Source organism: Notolepis coatsorum (assembly GCF_963971535.1).
Source record: "Notolepis coatsorum genome assembly, chromosome: 1".
NCBI lineage: Eukaryota > Metazoa > Chordata > Actinopteri > Aulopiformes > Paralepididae > Notolepis > Notolepis coatsorum.
The window spans coordinates 225,478,297-225,503,203 of NC_140165.1; the positions used below are offsets into that span (position 1 = coordinate 225,478,297).

At 46.4% G+C, this 24,907-nt stretch overlaps 1 protein-coding gene across 1 annotated transcript in view; it reads right to left on the reverse strand.

Moving 5' to 3' along the window:
* si (sucrase-isomaltase) overlaps positions 1 to 24,907 on the reverse strand; it is a gene marked incomplete at its 5' end in the record, with an annotated part of 323,712 nt that overhangs the window by 16,974 nt on the left and 281,831 nt on the right. The window lies entirely within an intron of this gene.

A 24,907-nucleotide genomic window follows, 5' to 3' on the forward strand; every position in this document is an offset into this window, starting at 1 on the left:
TGGTGGAGTAGTGGTAGAGTAGCAGTAGATGCTTGATTCTTCAGGGCTTTATCTGTAAGTGTCTTGGGCAGCCGTAGCCGCTGGCCGTGGGGGGGCATGGTGAAGAGGTTGTGACCCAGGTGGGTGGGGTCTGCCATGATCTTCCTCCCCCTCCTCAAGGCCCTGGTGGAGTGTAGGGACTCGAGCGAAGGAAGGGAGCAGCCGATCACCCTTTCCGTCAAGCGTATCACCCGCTGCAGCTTGGCCTTGTCCCTGACCGTGGCTGCAGGGAACCAGGTGATGATGGAGAGGGTGAGGATGGACTGGATGATGGCGGTCTAAAACTGGACCATCATGGTCCTCGGCAGCCTGAACTTCCTCAGCTGACGTAGAAAGAACATCCTCTTCCGGGTCTTTTTGTTGAGAGCGATGGAATTCAGCTCCGATTTTAGGTCCCGGGAGAGTGTCATGCCGAGGAAGCGGCAGGACTCCACAGAGGCCACTGGGGTGCCTCCCAGAATGGTCTGGGTGGGGGGGCTGCCTTCCGCCTGAAGTCCACCACATCTCCACTGTTTTCTGGGCGTTGAGGTCCAGGTTGTTGCAGCTGCACCAGCTCTGCAGCCTCTCGATCTCCCTCCTGTAGGCAGACTCATCCCCCCTGGATATGAGACCCACCAGGGTGGTATCGTCCGCAAACTTCAGGAGTTTGACCGAGGGGTGCAGAGAGACGCAGCTGTTGGTGTACAGAACGCAGCCTTGTGGGGAGCCAGTGCTGATGGACTTGGGATCGGAGATGTTGATTCCCAACTTCACCCGCTGTGTCCTGTTAGTCAGGAAGTCCGCTATCCACCTGCGGGTAGAGTCCGGCACGTGCAGCAGGGACATCTGATGCTCCAGGATGTGCGGGAGGATGGTGTTGAAGGCCGAGCTGAAGTACACCAACAGAATCCTGGCGTAGGTCCGTGCAGTGTCCAGGTGTTCCAGGACGTAATGCAGAGCCATGTTCACAGCATCGTCAGTGGAACGGTTGGCTCTGTACGTAAACTGCAGGGGGTCCAGAAGAGGGTCTGTGATGGACTTCAGGTGGGCCAGGACAAGAAGTATGAAAGGTCATATGTAGGGGTGGAGGTGCTAGCTCTAATGTTTGTCAATAAAATTACTGAAAAATAAGCTCACATGTGTCAGTGGAAGCTTCAAAACAAACAGACATCAATAATATAGTTAACCATTTTAAAAATAACCTGATGCTTGTGACAATTGTTTAAAATGAGATCAGAGCTTGCTTAGTCTTTTCAACTTTAACATTTAATTTAATTTGCTGATAGCTACACCAGCTATCCCTCAGAATGTCAAATGACACCTGCAGCTTGTCCTTTTTCCACTGTCGTTCAGCCCTCATGCACTCTCGTCTGGCTGCATGTATACTGCCGTTTAACCACGGCTCAGGTTTAGGTTTGGAACGCCTGGTTTTTATTATTAATATAATGATTGAATTCCGAGGATGTCTGTAGAATCGACGTGAACGCAATCACCAAATTCTTTTTTCCCCAAATGAAGCCTTTTACCAGTTTCATCACCTGTGCATTGTATGTTACCATTGCACTTTACTGTTACATTTGCACTCTGGTTGGATGTTGTATTGCACTTGTGCTGTATAATGACAACACATTTTAATCTAATCTAATCTCATTTTGATCAGTCGCAAATTGCTTTTGCGCTACCTGTTGAGTATTTCCCCCATAAGGGTCAGCACGGAGCAGAGAGCATGCTTCCAGTTTGGCCACCTACGAAGAGCGTTTCACACGTTCAGGATTTTCGTAAATTTGTTAGTACGAACTTTTTACAAATATGGTTACAAAGATACTTACAAACATGTTCGAGAATGAGGTCCATTGTATGTAATTGTTCTGTATTGTCTGTCTGCAACCCTATTACATGTGCTGCTGCATGGCTTGGCCAGGACACTATTGTTTTTTAATCTCATTAAGGTTAACAAAATGTACTGTGAGATGGATTTGAATGGTATGAATTAGCCTACAGTGGGTTCTTATCATAGTTCTGTTTCTTATAGACGCACAGGCACATGCATGTACTCATGCACCAACACACACACACACACAAACACACACATCCACAGGTCTTGCATACAAACGAGCACACACACATGCACTCATGTGCACACACAGTCATCCAAAATGACATGCGACTCACTAATCTGCAAGGCAGCACTGGTCTCATTGGCCAACTTATCCTCATCTTCTCACATCTTCACACACACACACACACACACACACACACAAACACACACACACACACACACACACACACACACACACACACACACACACACACACACACACACACACCCCCCTCTTGGCTCTCAGACAGTGTGTCTGCCTTATCGCTGTGTGAAATTGCTTTGGAATGAGCCTGATGGTAGGCAGAGGATAGCCACAGATGTTTGGCTTAGATTTTCTGTGTGTGTGTGTGTGTGTGTGTGTGTGTGTGTGTGTGTGTGTGTGTGTGTGTGTGTGTGTGTGTGTGTGTGTGTGTGTGTGTGTGTGTGTGTGTGTGTGTGTGTGTGTGTGTGTGTGTGTGTGTGTGTGTGTGTGTGTGTGTGTGTGCGTGTGTGATGTGCATGTGGCTGAACAACTATAGTACGGCTCACATTAGTGCTAGTGATTAGAGAGTCTGTGTCCTGTCTGGGTCCTGCTCAGTCAGACCCACACATCTAGACTGTAGGGGAGAGTGGGGTGAGGACTGCCAATTTTTACTTAAAGTGCCTTTAAAGCAAGGGGATTACAGCAATGCCCCCAACTAAAATATGTACATATAGTTTAGGATGTTGTGCATCCCTGGGGACAATCACTTTAGATCTTAAATAAACTGTTTCAGAAATATAGCTATAGAAAAAAAAAGTGGTTTTGTGGCACAACTTGGCACTCTTTACCTCACTCTCCCCTACCTTTGTGTTGTCGATGTAAAGGCCTATATCAGCCATAGTTTAGTGCACATGTACCTGTACAAATCGCCAACCCATCCCCGTAATGCCTTTCTATCCATTCTAAGATGTGACAAATTAGTTATGACACATTCAAATGCTGGCAAAAATAAATAGAAAATTAATAATTAATAATTGTAATTTCCAGTTTCTATCATGGGATTGTTTAGCATTAATACATCAGTTTAATATATTAATATCTGTTCATGGTCTCATTTAGTATAGTTTTACTCTGAGAAACCAAGAACATAATGTGTGAAGGAAGTTGAAGGACATTTGTGACCGGGTCTGGCGATCATGCCGACAAGTCGCAGGGTGGAATGTTTCAGAAAAACAAGGATTCTTTTTTGTTGTTGTTATTTTCTTTATATAATCACAGTTTGAGTGTTGAAGACCATATTTACTATAACAGCGAACAGTTACAATATCTCTAATAGTAACAATTATCTGTTTAAGAAAGGCTGTTTGAAGAGAGTTCTGTCCTCCTAGACGGAGGCTGGAGTTATTTTGCATGTGAAAGAGCCGCCTGCGCGTCAGGAGTTTCCAGCTACGCCCACCGACAACAACACTCCACATGGCTTTTGTTTAGATTGTGCAAGATGATTGTGTTGCAACAGTAGCACTGGGCTTTTCAATGGAATCAACGATCCGATCAGTTGAAAATATGTATATATATATATATATATCTACCAAAACAGAATGAACACCGCATCGTTGACACCAAGAGAACAAAACATGTGTCTGTTATCGATTATCGGAACTTGCCAAAATGTTTCTGAGATGACTCGTCTTACGTGTGGCTTCACGGACAACATACAGATTCGACGACATCGTCGTCTGTCGTCCAACGTTCTGCTGTATTTATGGGTAAGTGTATTATTATTTTATGTTTTGTGTGTGGTACAGTGTTCATTTAACCACAATCGGATGGTGGTTCTGGTGGTTCTACAGGACTAGTATGAATAAAAAGTTGCGTTTTCTTCCCTAGCCAGGAGTAAAACCATAATCCTGTCAAAACAGCAATCATATTGTATATTTTCAACAATACTTTTGTTTACCAATAGGTTAAACTTTAACCGTTAAAGTGTTATTAATGAAATTACAGTTTAGAAATTGTGTTCCTAAACTAGCGAATTTAGACCGGAAATAAACGGCCATTTTGCTGTAGTCGTCATGATCAATGGAAGACGAAGCTTTCAATGGCCGTCGGAATTTCAAAAAACTCCCCTACCCTACAGCAACACTACAGCAACAGCACAGAATTTACTTTTATTCAGTGATGGGCAGTAGCTTGCTACAAGTAGCGAAGCTACATAGCTTAACTACAATTCTCAGTAGCGTGCTGGTAGCTCGCTACTTTTTAACCAGGGTAGCGGTCTCTGTAGCGGAGCTATTTATAGAACGAAGTAGTAACATAGCGACGAGAAACGGTACACGCTACTTTCGAGAGAAACAGTCTAGACTAGAATATCTGCGAGGAGAAAAAAAACTCCCCGTAAAAAACCCACTATGATTGGTTGGTTTGTTTAGATATGAGTGACGACTCACGATTGGGTATGGTAGGCCAAAACGTTATGGGTAGGCCAATCAGAGGCAGGATAGGGCGGGACTCCAGCCGCAAAGCAGGAAGTGAAAATCAAAACACAGACGTATTGAATGAATGCAATTTAACGGATTACATGAACAAGAACCAGTCTGCGCGAAATGGCAGAGGGGTTCGATGGCATTGATGAAGATGATGATGTCAATAACAACAATGACTCTCCATGGCCCTATCTGGGACACATTTATGAGTTTGACTGAAAAAACGGCTAAAACATATGCTGCTCTCTCAACACGTCCAGCACTAACTTGAAGACACGTCATTCAGGTGAGCTGATGAAAATCAATTGTTCCCAAACAGCACACAAGTCAGTACACTTTGTCAACAGCTTTAACTAAGATAGCTGCTATCATGATGTTTCACTGTAGGCAGAAAATTAACAATATTATTGGGGTGGAGAAAAGAAAAAAAGAGGGAAAAGCAGTGGTTCTCAACCTGTGGGACAGGACCCCCAGGGGCGGTCCCCACATGATTTTGGGGCCATGGAATGTTTTGTGAGTTACATATTTAAATACATTTGGTCATTTAGCTGACACTTTCATTCAAAGCAACTTACAAATTGTGTACAACAAGTCAGTAGTGGTACATATCTAGCGGCCAAGGATAAGTAGTATTGTTTGTCAGTGTCAAGCTTGAGTGTTATACTCAATTCAGATATTGAAAAAGTGTGTAATACAAGTTCATGTTAAAAGGATGACACAAAAAGCCAGACCGAGGGCTTGTTTCAGTTTTATAATAAATAATCAAACTGAGAATTTTTTTCCTGCCTATTTGTTTGGTGGAAACTTGGTCACGAAGTAAAAAAAAAAAAAAGTAGTGCCGATGTAGCTAGCTATTTTTGACATGTTCTTGTAGTGTAGCTTGCTACATTTCTCTGGGGATAGCTTCCATTGTAGTTGAGCTATATTTAATCGAGAGTAACTTGTAGTGTAGCTTGCTACATTTTCCAAGTAGCTTGCCCATCACTGCTTTTATTCAATCTGTCCTTTTTCTTTCTTTCTTCTCTCTCAAAACAGAAATCATAGTCAGAGCCGCCGCAAGGGGCGTGCGAGAGGTGCGGTCGCACAGGGCCTCGCACCTAGGAGGCCTCGCACTTATATATATATAAAAAAAAAAAAAAAAAAAAACTAACCTTACTGTCATGCACTTGTCCTAATAAATTAACCCACTGTAGCACTCAACACTTTGATGAACATTGTTGCTCAGCTGATAGAGTTGTGCCCTTCCTGATGGCTTGTCGTACAGAACATGTAAGTCGCTTTGGATAAAAGCGTCAGCTAAATGACTAAATGTAAATGTAAATGTATATATTTTTGAATTCTTATTTATTTCTTTATTTTTTTATATAATTTTTTTTATAAATACAATGTTAACAATCACTTTCCATCACAGACCTAAAATCTACTTTTGCTTACATGCTTATATATTTCACATTAGACACGTTTATAGAATAGTAATATGCATATATAAACGGCCTCACTATGCAACAGCGTGACTGCGTCATCTATTAAGCGCATTTGGCACGTGGGGTAGTGGTCAGGTGTAAAGTGGATGGTGTGTGTGGCAGAGTGGTCGAGAGGAGATAAATGGAGGACATTTGACTCAGGGAATGAACAAAGAAAAAAAGCAAAGAAAAAATAAGTGTTCAATACCTCGCTGAGAGGTTAATTTGATAAATGCATCACAAAAATCAGTGACCGGCCGCGTCAGAAGCAGCCGCGGGGCCTCGCGTCGGGACATTGAACCAAAAATTATGTTTTGGAGGCAGGGGAAGCTAGCAGCACCGGCGGCAGCAGCACAAGCAGGGCTGCCCAGTGCCCAGTCAACTAACAAGAGTAACGAAGTTAACGACAACTGCAATGGCGAAGATGGACAAAGAAAGGGATGGATTTATCAAGCTAGCTGGAAAGTAAAATTCCTGTGGATAGCCTATGAAGCAACAAAAAACAAGGTGTTTTGTGAATTTTGCACTACAGCTAAAAACATGGGTGCCCCGCCTCCATCCACAACACACAATCAATAATCTTTGAAAGCTTTTGTACGAGATGGCTTTTCCAGTTGGGCTAAAGCACTAGAACGATTCCGATTCCACGAAAAGTCAAATCTGCATCGAGCTGCTGTTAGCATTTTGTTGCTGCTGCTAATGCAGGTGTTAATGTTGCCGCTTCTATGTCTGCTGGTAAACAAAAGCAGATGGCTGATGCGAGAATAGCTTTGTTGGATATTCTATCCTCTATCCAATATCTTTCGTGTCAGGGATTAGCCATTAGAGGAAAAACAGACGAGTAGTCCAATTTGACCCAGTTGCTAAACTTGCGTGCTCAAGATATCCCAGAATTACAGTCATGGCTGGCTCGTAAGGAGAGCAAGTAGCTATCATGATATCGGAATAGAGATGACTGAAATAATGGGCCATGATGTGCTGAGAACGTTAATTGAAGAAATACAGTCTGCTGGGTTTTTCTCTGTGATTATGGATGAGACAACCGATATCACGGTCAAAGAGCAGGTCTGCTTCTGTTTTGTGACTGAAAATCTGGAGCCAGAGGAACTTTTTGTTGGATTTTATGAGACATCAAAAACAACAGCAGACACACTTTTTCAGCTGTTAAAAGACGTTCTGATGAGATTCTCACTGCCAATCGGTAAATGTAGAGGCCAGTCACCAGTGCTACGACGGCGCATCAAATGTTTCTGGCATTCGAACAGGTCTACAAGCTCGCGTCAGAAGAATGTGTCACGAAAGAGGAACCTGGATGTAATCGCAGATGAATTCATCAAGCGCACGGCTGCAAGGAGTAACACTTTCCTCGTAAAGAAGTAACATCAATGGTGAGTGAAAAACAAATCAAATTTTTTATTTAGTAGCTGTGTTAAGAATAGTTTGACTTGCATGCCCAACCTTGGGCTATTATTATTAAGAATACGTTGACTTGTATGCCCAGCCTCGGGCTACCAGCTGACAGGCAGAGCTGCGTTCGTAATCGGTGTTTGTTCTAGACGGGTGTGTTTGTGCATGTGTGTCGGAAATGTGTGCGTTTGACAACTTTTTCCAAATTCGTATAGCAACAAATCATGTAGGCTATGGTTATTGCAGAACGTTTATCTTGGGCGTGGGGGTAGGGCATTCAACTGTTTTGAGCACCCACTGGCAGAAACATAAATCGGCGCCTATGTCTGAGTGCTTATTGTTATTGTTGTCAATTATTTGAAGTGCAAGTAGGCCTATAGGCTACGTATATTACTGGTGTTTCCCAGTGTGTTCCCCGCCCAGAGGCACATACAGTATCAACCACCCCCTGGCTGTTATTATTTAGCCTATATTTGGGTTTTGGGAATGTGTTGTGAGATGGGGATTTTGTTTTGTGTGATGTTGTAATAAACAAGCATTACTATACAAACTCATATCGTGTCAAGGCTTCATTATAATAATCAAACGTGTTGTGTGTAAAATGTCTTACTGATTGGAGACGACAACCTGATTTAATATTTTTAGGAAATTTAACGCAAAAATAAGTATTAATTAATTAATTAAAACTTTTCGCACAGGGCCTCGCATTTTTCCCAGACGGCTCTGATCATAGTGTATATTTTCAACAATATGTTTGTTTACCAATAGGTTAAAGTGTTATTAATGAAATATCAGTTTAGGAATGAACTGAGTGACCATATTCTATATTCATATTTCAAATAGCATGTGTGTGATTTTGTTATTTTTGTTTAGGATCAACGAGTCAGGTGTCCCCCTGCTCCCCCCCCCTCTATGGCGAGCTGCTAGGGCTGGACTTCTGGACTTGAACTTTGTGTTGCACTGTATCCATGTCCCCAACCACCGCACTTTCACAGTCTTATTGTTGTCTCACTGTTATATCCTGTCTTGCACTTTACTTAAAATTATTTATTTACTGTTGTATTGTTCTAAATTGTGAAAAAAAGTATGCACTGTAATGCCAAAACACGTTCCTTTTTGTACATGTATGAAATGGCGAATAAAGTAATCTGAATCTGAATCTGAATCAGCGATGGGCTTCTCAAAAGCCGTTTCAAACACTGTTAAGACTGTCGCCTAGTGTCTTAAAGCTATATACTAGTTGATCATATTAACTAGTCAAGGCTATCAGAGATAGAATATGAATTTTAACACAGATCTATGACATGATAATATTTCTATTACATACTATTATCATACTACTACTACTACTACTACTACTACTACTACTACTACTACTACTACTACTACTACTACTACTACTACTACTACTACTAATGCTGCTACTACTACTACTAGGCTTGGGCGGTATGACGGTATTACGGTATACCAGGGTATTTTGAAATCCTGTCGGTATGATTGTCAATACCGTGACGTCACAGACTGTGCGCCAAATCACAGTTGCTTGTAGTGCACAGCACGTGCCAGCAGAGGGCAGGGCAGTCTCTCTTTCCCTCTCTCAGTCAGAGCTCAGCAGAGCCACGTGTGTGTTCCTGTGGGTCTTTCATCTCGCATGTGTGTTAATCTGCACGACAAATAAAGACTTATTCTTCTATAGAATGCGGTTATGGACCGGTGGCCGTCCGTTTATTAAGGTCGAATGGACAATGGGTCCACTTCCAGACATCGGATGATTGTGGATTCACGTATCAGAGCGTTTTTCTAACGTTTTGAGATTACGGATTTGTGCGTGAATGTGGACTCGGGCACACGTTGTTTGGGTAAGTAAGTTATGTTATGGTTAAGCATATGGAAGATGAACGTATGAGTTATGAATGCCGGGAGTGTATGTTTGGTAAACCGTTCCAGTTCGACTGTGTGCAGGGACGCGAGAAGTCCGCGGGGAGTGGGGGTGATGAGATATCGATCGTTTTTGATTTTTTTTTTTTTTTTTTATATAATTTTTTTTTATATAAAATATATATATTATAATTTATAATTATACTTGTAGTTGTATTGTCTGCGAGACATCGCCACCACGCAACACGTCAAAATGCTCGCTATCTGCAAACAGCTCCACTGTCTGTCATGTCATAACCAACACTCTCGTTCACTTGACTAGAGGATACTATGATGAATTGAAAATGGAGGACCCTGATGTAAACAAGACGAAAGTCTTTCTCTGGTCTGCATCCCCTTAACAATTGTATGTATTGAGCTGTAGCCTACTGTACTGTACCCATTCTGCAATCTGTTAATAAACTTTTCAATCAAACTTTTCAATCAAAACCGCTGCCCAACCGCTGCCCAACCGTTCTGATGCACACATTTCATTTCATTTAATTTCATTTCAAACCTTTATTTATACTCGTGAAAGCACTGAGGTTTCCCTCATTTACAGTGATGACGAGTTAACAAAGGACACAAATATCATAACAGTTAATAATTACAATGAATTACAATTACTACAATGATGGATTAAAAACAATTACATGATTCAGTACATAGGTCAAGTGCAATGCCTTTAAACTCCATGAATGACGGGAATGTTCCGAGCTTTAGAGTCTTTTGCAGGGTATTCCATGTGTATGGAGCATCGTAGGAGAAGGCAGATTTTCCAAGCTCAGACCGAACTCGAGGCACCCTGAGCACAAGCCGATCATTCGAACGAGTTTGGTAGGTGACAGCACTCCAGACCAACAAAGATGTAATATAAGGTGGAAGTTTGCCAATAATTGCTTTGTAGATAAAAAGATACCCATGATAACTACGTCGCAACGAGAGAGATGGCCAACCTACCCTCTCATACAAAAGACAATGGTGAGTATCATATTTGTCACCCGTAATAAATCTTAGGGCGGAGTGGTAGGCAGAATCCAAAGGCCTTAATGTAGACGCAGACGCATGCCTGTAAATGACATCACCATAGTCCAATATTGACAAAAAAACAGCCTGTATAATTCTTTTCCTACGGAACATAGGAAAACTAGCGCGGTTACGGTACAAGAAACCAATCTTTTGCCGTAATTTTGTAGCTAGGTTATCTATATGGAATTTAAAAGAAAGCCCAGCTTACCCCATCTGGCTGTTGCGCACTCCCTCTGCAATTCGTTCCCCGCATACATGATCGCCGACATGATGCAAAAGGTCTTCGATCACCCTCCCGGGGGCTCGGATAGTTCTGCTGGCTTGTTCATATATTCCTTTACTGCGAATGCAGCGTCCCAAAAGTCCAAAACTATCCCAGCCGCTGTGTCTATTTTTTTTACCAACGGATTTCCAGTTCCGCATTGACGCTTCCAGGCCGCGTCTATTCGAATCCCAACCGGTTCATGCGTCGGCTACACGCTGTTAATAATAACACTGCATTATCGAGACAGCGCCCCTATGACGATCTGAATGAATTCCAAGAGTAGGGTAAATCTGCAGTGCCGTTCCGCTCTGTGACATGAGTAGCCTCGGTTACATATTTGGAATAAAATCCAAAACAACCTTGCAGTTGCAGTTACACTCCCATCCAGCAGGGGGTGCTGCAGCCCCTGCCGCACCCCCCCTTCTCGCGTCCCTGACTGTGTGTGTGCGTATTGGCTTCGGTGATTCACTACAGGGGTTTAATGGCTTAAGCTGGGTTTTGATTATCAGTTAATCAATGCAGATTACATTTTGTGCGTCTGTATGTGTAGTTGTAGTTGTACTGTCGTGAGTTTGTGAATCACATTAGTCTAATTTCAGCCTCCGTTATACGTTATTTGTTCCGTATGACTCGTTTCATATCTGTGTGTCTCGAATGTGCGCGCTGTGCAATTTGTTTACGTTGGTAACACAGGCCGCTAAGGAATTTAGGTTCGAGGTTGAAGAAAGTGCACTTTTAGGTTAATATAAGCGTCTTGTATCATTCTTAAGATACCACAGTTATGTTGTGGATGTAAATTAACGTGTGCTTGCTTATGTAGAAACAATGCAAGATAACGAGACCTTTCATTATAACGTCTTGCAACTATGGTTATGACTAAGATATCAAGTATTTAGTCCCAGAAAACCTTTATGTATGGTGATAACGAGTATATTGTTAACTTAGCTCCGCTCCCCCCCCCCCCCTCCCCGCTGGTGAAAGTCATACCGTCATAATACCCATACCGGGGTGTGATGTCAGCAAGGTATGATGGTATGACAAAAATTATACCGCCCAAGCCTAACTACTACTACTATTATTATTACTACTACAATACAATGATTTTGTATACATGTATGTACTGTTGTACAGGACAGAGTAGGTCAGTCAGACAGCATGTCTAGTACTGCCTTCAGTTAGTTACTGTTGTACAGGACAGAGTGGGTCAGTCAGACAGCATGTCTAGTACTGCCTTCAGTTAGTTCAGCATATATCTATCAGCTGGTGAAGTTGACTAGTAGAGCAGACAGTATCTATCTATCTATCTATCAGCTGGTGAAGTTGACTATTACAAGCAGACAGCATCTATCCATCAGCTGGTGAAGTTGACTATTACAAGCAGACAGCATCTATCTATCAGCTGGTGAAGTTGACTAGTAGAGCAGACAGCATCTATCCATCAGCTGGTGAAGTTGACTATTACAAGCAGACAGCATCGATCAGCTGGTGAAGTTGACTATTACAAGCAGACAACATCTATCAGCTGGTGAAGTTGACTATTACAAGCAGACAACATCTATCTATCAGCTGGTGAAGTTGACTATTACACGCAGACAGCATCTATCTATCACTTCTATTATATTCTATTTTATTCTTCTACTTTAGCCCTGTGAGGCACTCAGTTGCAAAGTTCACAGGGTTAACCTATTTTCACAGCCCTGACCAGGCATGCGTTGCTCATGGGACGAGATTGCACTCCGTGCAGATTAAGATTTGAGCAAAGATTTGAGCAGAAGCGCGTGCACGCACACAGGAATGCGCTGCACTCGCCAACTCGCTATAAGTACCCACCTGGGCTACTTTGCATATCAATAGCACCGGTCGTCAGGTGTGTTAAATACGTTCTCAGATACATTCACACCTAACTTGTGAATGATATGTGTTACATTCCATTCGTAGAGGCAATTAGGCACTGTCTTTAGTCTGTGCTCAAGCGAGGGGACATTTATGCGCATGCGCGGGAGCGCGCGCACGCGCCGGGAGTGCGTGTGCACGTGGCGCCATTAGCGTGCGTGCAATCACAGTTGATATCAGGAACGCACCGCTGGCCCTGACTGGCAGCACTTACTGACAGCTTACAGTATGTTAATGCTATTCAGTGAGGGTAGTGGCTCTGGGGCTATTGTTAACGCCAGGCAGAAACAGGTAGAGGTGTTAATTCTAGCCTTCTCTTCGAGAGCCATTTTCACAGCTTAAAGCAAACAGAAAAATAAACTGTTGTACAAGATTCAAATTAGTACATCAACTTCAAAACATTCTCAGATTTCAACGTATGAATTTGAAAGCTTACATTCTGTGCTTTCACAATCTGGAAAAATCGGGAAAATGAAAATGGAGACATGTGGGCACAATCGCTGGACAGGGACACATTTTCTGAACTGTGTGAATGTTTACAAGCCCCATACCACCTTACATCATGGTTCACCCAAAATATATGTTGGGATTTTTAACTGTCATGGAACTCAAATAACGCCTCCATAACGCGTTTAGTTAGCCTGCCATGAGACTGAGACACCTCCTCCATACAGCTTTTAGATAGCCTGCCATCAGACACCTGCTCCATACAGCTTTTAGATAGCCTGCCATCAGACTGAGACACCTCCTTCATACAGCTTTTAGATAGCATGCCATGAGACTGAGGCACGCCCTCAATAGAAAGCCTGCCATCTGACGTTTGATGTTAATGATACAAAAGTCTGAGGATGAGATATCATTTCAGAATGTAAAAAATCCCTGTCTAGACAGTTTCAAATCAAAAGGAGAAGGACATTTTGTGAAATATAGACATAGAAAGTAGCACAACAGAGTCCATTATGGCCATTATCACAAAGTATTCGACAAGGACAAAATACTAACGGGGTTAGCAAAAACATCCAGAAAAAAAACGAATTAAACTAAAATGAAACCAATTAATAAAAATATCAGCAAGGAACACTTGATTAACCATGTATATGGTTTATGCTGTTGTATTTGACGGTATCTAGGCTCTGCTCTCAAGGCGCTCCCAGCAAAATCCCATGCAAGCCTGCTACAGTATAGCTGTAAGTATAGTTCAAGTTCTTTAATAGTTGTCATACAGAAGTACAGAATACTTTCATACAAAATGCTTCTTACTGTTACGCTCCAGAGACTGTGCTAGACAAGATAGTATCAAATAACATAATAACATAATATAGCATGAATTTAGAAGAAGAAAATGAGGTCACAGTGTTCGGTATAGACATATGTACAATGTTCTGAGTTACCATATAATATACAATACACAATACTATGCAGTGTACTAATGTACAGTACTATCTAGTGCAAAGCAGAAATGGGATGAGGTACAATTTTAGGTACAATTTACAGTAAGGTGTACGAGTTGTAGTGCAATCCTTCATCCATAAATATAAAGTGTGGGGAGTGGGTGCTACAGTGTGTTTGTTTAAAGTGGGTGTGTGCTATAAGTGTGTGGAGTGGGTGCTACAGTGTGTTTGTTTAAAGTGAGTGTGTGCGTGTGGATGTGTGTGCTATGTGCGTTTGGTGGTTGTTGTTGTGTAGTGTTCATTCATTGTTCGTTTAGCAGCCTGATGGCCTGGGGATAGAAGCTTCTTCTGAGTCTTTCTGTGCTCGCCTTGAGACTCCTGTATCGCTTGCCTGACCGCAGCAGTTCAAAGAGGCAGTTGTTCGGGTGACTGGAGTCTTTAATGATTCTCTTAGTGTAACTGAGGGGTACAATTCCCTGACTGTATTACTAGATATGATACTTACTACCACTACCTTTGTACTTAATATTCGGCCACCCAGTACACGGCATAAATATATTATCATGAACACTCTCACGTAGATGAAACGGATCCAACACAAATGTACGAATTAGAAACAGGTCTTTATTTCTACACAGCGATGGTGTGTAGAATAAGCACTTAATCACTTAATTACATTTATGAGTTGAAATAGTATGCACTTTTATGGCAAGGAGTATTCGTCGGTATATCAATAGAGAATGTCCAATCTCTGAAGGCGCAGGTGGTAAATATACGACCTGGAATAGTTAAGGAATAACAGCAATGATACTTTAATGATTATACTAGATACACTAGAGGGGGTTAATCCGGTCGCTTGTAAGCCGACAGGAGTAGGAGGGGGGGGGGGTAGAATCCGGCTGCCTCGTCCGGCCAAGGGTATCCCAGGTGAACCCACTGTAGTGCCGTTCAATGCGCCGGCGATCCTTGGACCACAGATGAAAGCAGGTGGACTCTTTGTGGGCCGGCTCTCTCCGGTCCACGGGGGAGAGACGTGAAGCGACCTCGTCTTGCAGAGCGTCTCCTCACCTTGCGTCCTCTCCAGGGGGGGGGGTTCCAACACACGGCAGTGTCGGGGGTCTTTATCCATGGAATAATCAAAGTATCCAAAGCATAATCCGTGCCTGGGAAGGCGGGCTGTCGTCGGTAGAATAATCCGGTATACAGGTCCACTCGCTCGTCGGCTCTGGGGCTCCTCGGGTGCAGCTTCACATAGGGTCAACCACCCTGGGTAAGCAGCCAGTTCTCTGCCCGAAACGATGGGGTACTGACTACGGTAGTATTCTCACCGCACGAAGCACTATATATTAACAGACTATTATTAGCTTAATAGACTACGTCCAACTCGACGATATAGTGCCAAATATGACTATTCAAATATTAATATACACGATGTCTCAATACCGATGGTAGGCGAACTTGGCCTTACTCCCACACGTGGCGTCGCGGGGAGGCTTTACGTCTGTGACTCTATTGGAGGGTAAGAAACTGGACTGAAAAGAAAGTCCTACTTTAGTAGCGCAGTATATATACGCACTATGAACAAATAGTCCCATTAGTGGTGCGGTAGCCAAATTCCTACGCGGAACTAGGACTTGTTCGTACATGTCGAGCGGTACGTTTGAACTGGGTCTGAGGGGTATGGCAGCCTGGCACCAAGGTCTCGACCAATAGTAGAATGGAGACTATTATGGGATGTTCAGTAGGCTAGAATGGATATTCAATGCATATTGTACAAGGAATATACAAGGGATATCAGGGAATATTAGAGAATATACAAATACAATTAAATATATATATATAAATAAATATATATATATATTCGGTTTAATCTGGCCCTTCACAACAGCCACCCCCTGAATAGGTCCCAGACCTAATCAGTTAAACAGAGACAGATTAATCGCGTTGTCTATTTACACATAAGGGTTTGCTGTAGGGGTCAGTCAACTTCACAAAGTCATAGGGTTGTAGGGTCATGGTCATCATCGATTGTGTCTGGGAGTCGAGGCAGTTCTATGAGCCTTGCCACGGGACGGGTGTAAGTGCGACCCTGGACGAGCACTTCAGCTGCTCGGACCTTGCCGTCGGCACCGGTGATCACTTTGCTTACGCGGCCGGCCGGCCACATAGCTCTGGGCAGTGATTGATCAATAATCATGACGACTGTTCCTTCTGTCAAATTGTCTCTCTCCTTTACCCACTTCTGGCGGGTCTGTAGAGACGGTAGGTAGTGCAGTAGGAAACTGTTCCAAAACTTGTCGGCTAATACTTGGCTGTACCTCCACATTCGTCGGCCGTTCGCTTCTTCAGGCCGGTACATTTTCTGGGGTAATGCAGGATCTAGCCGCCCCATCAGGAGTGTGTTGGGGGTAACTGGGTCGATATCCGCCACATCGCTGGAGACGTAGCCGAGGGGCTTAGAGTTCAATACTATCGGGTATTTAATGTCATCCGGTAGATTGGGGGCTCTGCGTAGGCGACCACCCACTCTGATGAGGGTATGAGCGTCGCTCTCTGGGGCCAGGTGAATTAATCTGCTGTCGGATGGGACGGGCTTTCCTCCCTGTAGACAGGCCAATTCATCGGGGAACGAGTCTCTCTGGGCTCGCTGCAGTAGAAGCAATTCTGCTTCCTCGTAGTTAGCTGCTGACATATCAGCGGGGGACTTGCACTCCGGGTGGTACCGCAGGAATGTTCTTTGTTGTGCACTCTCTATGGACGTGCAATCGTCTATGTTAGGGTCGGTGGAGGCTACGGTGCTCAATCCACAGAACACAGACTTCTTAATTTCCACCTCCTCTGGACTTGCTTCCCTCGGGATAGGCATGGGCCACTGTCCTTCCGGGAGTCTTAGGAATGCGGGGCCGTCACCGTAGACATTGCGACGGGTGAGGTCATCCAGGGGCATCCCCCGGGTGATGACGTCAGCTGGGTTCTGTTTTGTATCAACGTAGCGCCACTCTGTTTCTCCGGTTAACTCTTCGGTTAAGTCTTGAATCTCGGTGACTCTGACTCCCACGAAGACTTTGTACTTGCATGAGTCCGATTTGATCCAGGCGAGTACCGTCGTGGAATCTGACCACAGGATTGTTCTAGACACCGGTATGGTGAGCTCACGTTGGATGAGCGTGGCTAGGTGCGCTCGGGCTAGGGCTGCGCAGAGCTCTAGACGTGGGATAGATTGTTGCTTGCGTGGGGCTATTCTCGAGCGGGCGAGGACAAATGCTGTGTAGATCTCTCCCCCCTGGTCTTGGGCCCGCAAGTAGGCTACTGATCCGTATGCGACCTCTGAGGCGTCACTGAAGACGTGTAAGTCCATTTTACATGTCTCTGGCCTCACCGTGGGTGGGAAGTAGCTTCGGCGCATATTAACGCCTGGGAGTGAGTGGAGCTCCATCTCCCACTCTCTCCAGGTGGATGCAAGGTGTGCGGGAATGGGGTCGTCCCAGCCCTGGTCCTTGTCCCACAATGCTCGTACAATCATTTTTGCCCTGGTGGTGTACGGTAGAATACATCCTAGCGGGTCATATTGTCGGGCGAGTGTTGTGTACACACTCCGTCTGGTGGTCGGCGCCGCCGCCGGCCTTCCCTGCTCCGTAGTCAGGGGCTTGTGTCTGTAGTGAAGCGAATCTGTTTTGAATCGCCACACCAATCCCAGGGTCATCTCCTGGGCTTCTCCCGGGATTGTAGCCATCCAGGTCTCGCTGCTGGCTGCCTTGTCCTCGGAGGAGAGGCTGCGCAGTACTTGCGGGTCGCTGCTGGCCCACTGCCTGAGATCAAAGCCGCCTTTGATCAATGAGGCGCGGAGTTTAATCAGGAGAGCCTCGGCTTCTTCCTGGGTTGAAAGGCTTTGTAGACAGTTGTCTACGTAGAAGCTGTTCTTTACGCTGTGTCGGACCTCTTCGTCCGCTGCTGGGTCCTCTGCTACATGTTTCTGTAGTGCAAATGTCGCACAGCAGGGGCTGCACGTCGTTCCGAAGGGGAGGACTTCCCATTGGTAGATGGCTGGGTGCTCATCTCCTGGCTTCTCTCTCCATAGGAACCGTAACAGGGGCTTGTCCGCCTCTACTAATCTCACCTGCAGGAACATTCCTTTAATGTCCCCGCTGATGGCCACCTTTTCCTGGCGGAAGCGGAGTAGAACGCCGAGTAGGGAGGGGCCGAGTGTGGGACCGGGCAGTAACTCTTTATTTAGATTTTGGGATCCGATCTGGTAGCTGCAGTTAAATACTATGCGGTCTTTACCGTTGTGATGGACCTTGTGGTGGGGCACGTACCACGATTCAGTGGTCTGGTCAGCCTCTTTAATGTCCATCTTTGTGACGTGTCCCGCTGTGATGAGCTTCTCAATCTCAGCGCGGTATACACTCTCTTGGGCGGGGTTCTTGGCTAAGCGCCGCTCCGTGTTCAGCAGGTACCGTTCTGTGGCGTCTGTCTTGGCGTGGAAAGTAGGCATTCCTTCTCGCCGCAGGAGTGGCGTGGCGTATCTCAACACGCCGTTGACCGGGACTCTCTTGGTCCCTGTCTCGAGGAGGTGAATGGCGTAAATGTCATCTTTAGAGCGAATGTCTTTCTTTCCGTTCTTAAAGGGCATTTGTTCTAAGGTCCATAGCCGCTCTACGTGTTGCAGGAGTGCGGTTTCTCCCTCTGTGACTCGGGAGTGGAGACATCTAGTGGCTGTACTTCGGTTGAGAGATTTGGCGAGCGGGCCTTGGAGAGTCCATCCCAAACGGGTCTCGACTGCTGCAGGGCAGCCTCGGGGTCCGGTATGAACCCGGTCTATCGGGACAATGAGGTCTGCATGGTCGGAGCCTATCAACAGGGTCGGCATAGCATTGTCTATGAGCGGGATCGGTAACTTGCGCAGATGTGCATATTTCTCCATCAGCTTGGCGACGGGGTATGTGTACCGCGACAGTCCTATTTCTTGGCTGGTGAAAGCGTCTGTAATCTGGTACCGTCGCTCAGGCTGGCCGCTTGCTGCGATAGAGAATGAGACATTCTCGCCCTTTATCGTCTTCAAATCTCGTCTTATTGTCCGAATTGTCATTTGGGTTTCGCTTCCCCGCAGCCCTAGCTGGGCCGCAGCGGAGGCGAGCAGCAGGGTCTTCTCTGACCCGTCATCGAGGACGGCGTAAGTGTCCAGGACTTTATTCTGGTAGCTTAGTGTCACACGCACTACTTTTAGGAGTACTCGGGCTCCACTGCTGCTGGCGGGATCGATGTACATGACGCTCGCTTTGCGGCTGGATGGTGCAGGTGAAGGGCGCCGTCTGTTACTGTCGTGAAGTATGTCCAGATGGGCTCCATCGCACTTGGTGCACCTTTTCTTTAAGCGGCATTCGGCTGCCATGTGTGAGCGCGCACAGCGAAAACAGCGCTTGTTGGACTTTATCCATTGACCTGCTTCCTCCGCGTTCAGCTTGGGGAAGGAGTCACATTGCGCTAGCCAGTGTTCTTTCTCACAGTAGGGGCACACTATCTTCCACTTCTCCGTTCTGGAGGGGGTACTGTGGCTCCTGCTGCTCGGTACTGACTCCGATTGGTGCATCACAGTCACCGATCTTCTTCCATCATTTAGTCGTCTGGTTCCTTCTCTGGAGCCAGGGGTGCTCCGTCCGAATGTATCTAGCCGTAGGCTGCTGACTTCTCTCGCCAGGAAGTCTGCTAGATCGAGGAGGTTCGGTTCGGGGCCATTCGGGTCTCTGTGGTCCCTCTGCCGCCTAAAGCGCTCCTGACGAGCGGGCGGCAGCTTCTCCAGGATCCTTTCCACATTTGAGTTGGCGTAAAGTTCATGCCTCCCCTTCTCTCTTTGCGCTCCCAACATCCCTACCAGGGACTGCACTCTGATGGACAGGTCGTCCAGTGCTCGATTGTCTATTGCTGGGGGTAAGCGGTCGATGTGTCGGATCTCCTGGATCACGTAATCCCATATGCGCCCATACCTCTGGTCCAATGCTACCAGCGCTGCTGTGTATGGGGTGGTGGAAGTCGCGTAGGCGAGCGCTATATTATGTGCGCGGGGTACCTTTAAGTGCTTCAGTAGGATGGCGTATTTGTGGCGTTCATCCAATACATCCACCAACATGGTCTCCAGACACATGCGGAGTTCTGAATACTGGGCCCGGTTCTCTTGGGTGAAGTCGGGTACCATAGGCGTGCCAATGTATGACGCTGACTGTGGATACATCGGCGAGCGTTGGGGGAGAGGCCTCCTAGGCGAGTCTCCTCCCGCTCCTTGGTATGGGCTGGTGCCGGCAGTGTACCATGGCCCGCTTGTCCAGGTGCTGTTCCTCGGTGCGGGTCGTGCGTCGTGCTCACCCGTGTATAGAGTCGGGGGTCTGTAGCGCAGCTCCGCGGGAGTATAGCCTGGGCTGTACCGGACCTCCTGGTCCGGTAGAGTACTGTGCTGTCTTCGGGCGTGGTTCTCCTCCTCTTCCTCTTCGTCTTCAGTTAGGTCATCCAGTGCTTGTAGTCTCTGGTTTAGCCTCTCCACAGGATATGCTGCTCCTTCCCGGTTGCTAGGTCTCGCTTGGACCGGTGGGGGGAGGTGGTCTGTGGGGGGTATAGACCTCGTCTGTTGGTCAAGTTCAGGGTTGTTTACTCGGCTAGGGGATGCCGCCCTGGAGGTGTGTCTAGACGAGTTCCTGGAGTCTCTGGCGGAGGGAGAGGGTGTTGTCCGTCTGATCAGCTGTTCTATTAGTTGCGACTGCTGTCTGTCGCGCGCTGCGTCCCGTTGAGCACCGGCTCGTTCTCGGGCCACATTCTCTTCCATCTGAATGCGTCTTATTTCTAGACGTATCTGCTCGTGTTCGCTTCGCTGCTGGATCTGCAGTCGGTCGCGTTCAGCAGCGGCGTTCAGGCTGATGAGGAAGGCCTGCTGTAGGGTCCTCTCTGCCTCTGGAGAAGGCGGTTGTATAGGGAGCCTTCCCTCGGGGTACTCCTTGCGGAGCCTTGGAGCTCTATCTCCACGGTGCTCTCCCCGTCTTCTTCCGTGCCGAGTTCTCTCTCGGTAGCGTCGTATTCCTCCCGGGACTCATCGGGGACTACTTCTTCAGTACTGGCGGGGTGTGAAGTCATGTCTGGTTCCCACTGGTCCCCACCGTGAACTTGGTCAGTTACATTAGAGCCCGTAGGGGCCTCTATGGTCGGGGTAGTCTGGGCGTTGGGGTTAGACATTTCTAGTTTTACCGCGTTTACTGTTAGTAGAAGACTAGGTTGTTGACTGACAGCGTAAGCCTCTAAGTACTGAGGGAGCCGTCGTTCGCGCTGCGGGCGTTGGTTAGGAGGATCGTTTCGTGGAGTGTTCATCATAGGCCATTTCAATATTAATAACACTATATTAATATTACACTAATTACCCTCCGGCTCGAAGGACCAATTGTAACTGAGGGGTACAATTCCATGACTGTATTACTAGATATGATACTTACTACCACTACCTTTGTACTTAATATTCGGCCACCCAGTACACGGCATAAATATATTATCATGAACACTCTCACGTAGATGAAACGGATCCAACACAAATGTACGAATTAGAAACAGGTCTTTATTTCTACACAGCGATGGTGTGTAGAATAAGCACTTAATCACTTAATTACATTTATGAGTTGAAATAGTATGCACTTTTATGGCAAGGAGTATTCGTCGGTATATCAATAGAGAATGTCCAATCTCTGAAGGCGCAGGTGGTAAATATACGACCTGGAATAGTTATGGAATAACAGCAATGATACTTTAATGATTATACTAGATACACTAGAGAGGGTTAATCCGGTCGCTTGTAAGCCGACAGGAGTAGGAGGGGGGGGGGGGGTAGAATCCGGCTGCCTCGTCCGGCCAAGGGTATCCCAGGTGAACCCACTGTAGTGCCGTTCAATGCGCCGGTGATCCTTGGACCACAGATGAAAGCAGGTGGACTCTTTGTGGGCCGGCTCTCTCCGGTCCACGGGGGAGAGACGTGAAGCGACCTCGTCTTGCAGAGCGTCTCCTCACCTTGCGTCCTCTCCAGGGGGGGGGGTTCCAACACACGGCAGTGTCGGGGGTCTTTATCCATGGAATAATCAAAGTATCCAAAGCATAATCCATGCCTGGGAAGGCGGGCTGTCGTCGGTAGAATAATCCGGTATACAGGTCCACTCGCTCGTCGGCTCTGGGGCTCCTCGGGTGCAGCTTCACATAGGGTCAACCACCCTGGGTAAGCAGCCAGTTCTCTGCCCGAAACGATGGGGTACTGACTACGGTAGTATTCTCACCGCACGAAGCACTATATATTAACAGACTATTATTAGCTTAATAGACTACGTCCAACTCGACGATATAGTGCCAAATATGACTATTCAAATATTAATATACACGATGTCTCAATACCGATGGTAGGCGAACTTGGCCTTACTCCCACACGTGGCGTCGCGGGGAGGCTTTACGTCTGTGACTCTATTGGAGGGTAAGAAACTGGACTGAAAAGAAAGTCCTACTTTAGTAGCGCAGTATATATACGCACTATGAACAAATAGTCCCATTAGTGGTGCGGTAGCCAAATTCCTACGCGGAACTAGGACTTGTTCGTACATGTCGAGCGGTACGTTTGAACTGGGTCTGAGGGGTATGGCAGCCTGGCACCAAGGTCTCGACCAATAGTAGAATGGAGACTATTATGGGATGTTCAGTAGGCTAGAATGGATATTCAATGCATATTGTACAAGGAATATACAAGGGATATCAGGGAATATTAGAGAATATACAAATACAATTAAATATATATATATAAATAAATATATATATTCGGTTTAATCTGGCCCTTCACAACACTTAGCCTTGCCCTTGCAACGCTTGTAGTAAATGTTCTGGAGGGTGGGGAGCCCCCCTCCAATTGTGCGTTCGGCTGAACGTGTCACTCTTTGTAGTCTGCTTTGGTCTTGTGCAGTGCTATTCCCAAACCAGGAGGTGATGTTGCCGGTCAAGATGCTCTCTATTGTACATGAGTAGAAGTTCTTAAGGATCTTCTGGCTGACTTGGAACTTCCTTAGGCGCCTGAGGAAGTAGAGGCGTTGTCGTGCCTTCTTCACAACACTGTTAATGTGTGTGGTCCATGTCAAGTCCTCGGATATGTAGGCTCCGAGGTACTTAAAGCTGTTGACTCTCTCAACCGGTGCCCCGTCGATGCTGAGGGGGCTGTAGTCCTTGACCCCGACCTCCTGAAGTCCACAATCATCTCCTTTGTTTTGCTGACGTTCAGGGAGAGGCTGTTTTCCTGGCACCATCCCGCCAGGACCTTGACCTCTTCCAGGTAGGCCCTCTCGTCGTTGGCAGAGATCAGGCCCACCACCACTGTGTCGTCAGCAAATTTGACGATTGTATTGCTACTCCGCTGAGCCACACAGTCGTGTGTGTACAGGGAGTAGAGGAGGGGACTCAGAACACAGCCCTGGGGGGCCCCTATGTTGAGGGTGATGGATGAGGAGGTGCAGTTGCCTGCTCTCACCACCTGGGGTCTGCCAGTCAGGAAGTCCAAGACCCACTGGCAGAGGTCATAGCCCAAGCCCAGGTCCCTGAGCTTGGCTATGAGTATGGAGGGGACTATGGTATTGAATGCCGAGCTGTAGTCGATGAATAGCATTCTCACATAGTTCCCCTGCCTCTTGTCCAGGTGTGATGCTGCTGTGTGCAGCACATGGGATATGGCGTCCTCCGTGGACCTGTTGGGGCGGTATGCAAATTGCAGGGGGTCCATGTTGATGGGGAGGGAGGAGCAGATGTAGCCCTTTACTAGCTTCTCGAAGCACTTCATGGCTATGGAGGTGAGAGCTACAGGGCGGTAGTCGTTGAGGCAAGCAGGCTTGGATTTTTTGGGTACAGGGATAATAGTGGACTTCTTCAGGCAGGTGGGGATGACAGCCTGTTCTAAGGACAGGTTAAATATGTCAGTGAATACTGGGGCCAGTTGGTCGGCACAGACTTTTAGGACGCGGCCGGGGATGCCGTCTGGACCTGCTGCCTTCCTGATATTCACTTTTTTAAAGGTCCGCCTCACCTCATGCTCTGTTACCCTGAACACTGCGCCTCCATCAGCAGCCGACCCCCCCCCCCCCCCCATTGCCGAGGCTTGTGAGCTGGTGTTGTTATTACCAGCATCAAACCTCGCATAGAAGGTATTGAGGTCATTTGCTAAGGAGATGTCACTGTTCAGTTTGAGGGAGGCGCCTTTGTAGTCTGTCATCGTTTTGAGCCCCTGCCACATAGCTCTAGAGTCAGCTTGTTCAAACTGGAGTTCAATTTTATCCCTGTAGCGTCGTTTGGCCTCTGACACTGTCCTCCTTACGTTGTATCGCGCCACCTTGTGGTCATTCATGTTGCCTGCCTCTAGGCCGTCGTTGTATGCTTTGGTGCGCTCTCTCAGAGCTTCACGGACGGATTTGTCTACCCAGGGTTTTTGATTTGGGTAAACTTTCATTTTGGTAGTGGGGATTGTTTCTTTCACCCTAGTACAAACATAGTCCAGCACTGTCTCCGTGTAGGCATTAATGTTATCTGTGTCGCGGAACACAATCCAGTCTGTGTGGTGAAACACTGACCGGATCGTCTCCTCTGACGTCACATCCCATTTCTGCACCTCTCGCGAGACTACGGGAGTACTTTTAATTCTCTGTCTGTACTTTGGTGAAACCCATGTGTACATACAGCACAGAGTCTCACACGCATCCTCTGATTATGTGATACTGTAAATGTCGCCAGACGTAATGAGCCAGCATAGCATATAGAGTAGACCGCTCATCCAGAGGATTGGAAAGGACCGATGCATGGGAGGAGGTTCACCAGCACGGTGGAGCAGCAGCAGCGGCATAAGGCAGGGCTGATCTCGGATCAGCTGATGACCACTGTGTCCTGCCCCTAAAAAGCTCCTTTTGACTGCTTTTCTGCTCTCTTGGCATTCATC